This window comes from Chrysochloris asiatica, unplaced genomic scaffold (assembly GCF_000296735.1).
Source record: "Chrysochloris asiatica unplaced genomic scaffold, ChrAsi1.0 scaffold00382, whole genome shotgun sequence".
NCBI classification, from domain to species: domain Eukaryota; kingdom Metazoa; phylum Chordata; class Mammalia; order Afrosoricida; family Chrysochloridae; genus Chrysochloris; species Chrysochloris asiatica.
Genome location: NW_006408900.1, coordinates 1,351,907 through 1,353,321, shown reverse-complemented (window position 1 = coordinate 1,353,321; position 1,415 = coordinate 1,351,907).

Sequence of the window (1,415 nt, the reverse complement as noted above, 5' to 3'; positions counted from 1 at the left end):
ACTCCATGGCACACAGCCACCACTACCATATGTATACGAAAGCTGGACAGTAAATATGGAAGACATTAGATGAATTGATGCATTTGAGTTATGGTGTTGCATGAGAATATTGAAAGTGCCATTGGCTGACCAAAGAACCACAGATCCATGTTGGAAGAAGTGCAGCAAGAATGTTACTTGGAGACCAGGATGGCCAAACTTCATCTGTCATATTTTGGACAAATTGTCAGGATGGACCAGTCTCTAGAGAAGGATATCATGTTTGGTAAGGTGGAGTATCAGAGAAAAAGAGGAAGACAACCAACAAGATGGATTGACCAAGTGGCAGCATCGATGGACAACAATAGTGAGGTTGGTCCAGGATCAGGCAGTGTTTCTTCTGCTGTGCACAAGGTCACTATGGGTCGGTACCAAATCAATCGAACCTAACACAAAACCAACTGACATGTCATTGCAAAAGATATTTTCCCCATTCTGTGGGCTCCCTTTTTACTCTTTTGGTGAAATCCTTTGAAGCACATAAGTTTCTAAATTTTAGAACGACCCAATCATCTATTTTGTCTTCTTATATTAGTTTAATTTTTGTAATGTTTCTAAGTCTGTGTACTCTCAGGATTGTTGTTAAGTGCCGTTGAGTTGGTTCCAACCCATAGCAACCCTGAACAGGGTTTATGTGGCTGTAAATATTTATGGGAGCAAAAAGCTTCATTTTCTACCGTGGAGCAGCTGGTAGTTTTGTACTGCTGACCTTGCAGTCCTCAGCCACATTCATAACCATTACACTACTTGTTATCAGGTGCCATCGAGTCGGAACTGACTCATAGCAACCCCATGTAAAGCAGAACAAAACAATGTCCGATCTTGGGCCAACCTCACTACCGCTATCACACTTGAGTCCATCAATGATGCCACATGGCAAATCCATCTCGTTGGGGTCTTCCTCTTCTTCTCTGACCCTCCACCTTACCCAGCATGACATCCTTCTCCAGCGACTGTTCCCTCCAGACAATATGTCCAAAGTATGAGAGATCAAGCTTAGCCATCTTGGTCTCCAAGGAGCACTCTGGCTGCAATTCTTCCAAAACAGGTCTATTGGTTCTTTTGGCAGTCCATGGCACTTTCAGTATTCTCTTCCAACACCATAACTCAAAGGCACCAATTATTCTACAATCTTCCTTATTCACTGTCCAGCTTTCGCATCTATATGAGGTTATTGAAAATACCATGGCTTGGGTCAGGCGCACCTTAGTCCTTAAGTTGACATCTCTGCTCTTCAATACTTTAAAAAGTTCCTGTGCTGCAGATTTGCCCAATTCAATATGTCGTCTGATCTCTTGACTGCTGCTTCCGCGAGTGTTGATAGTTGATCCAAGAAGAATGAAGTCCTTGACAACTTCAATTTTTTCTCCATTGAT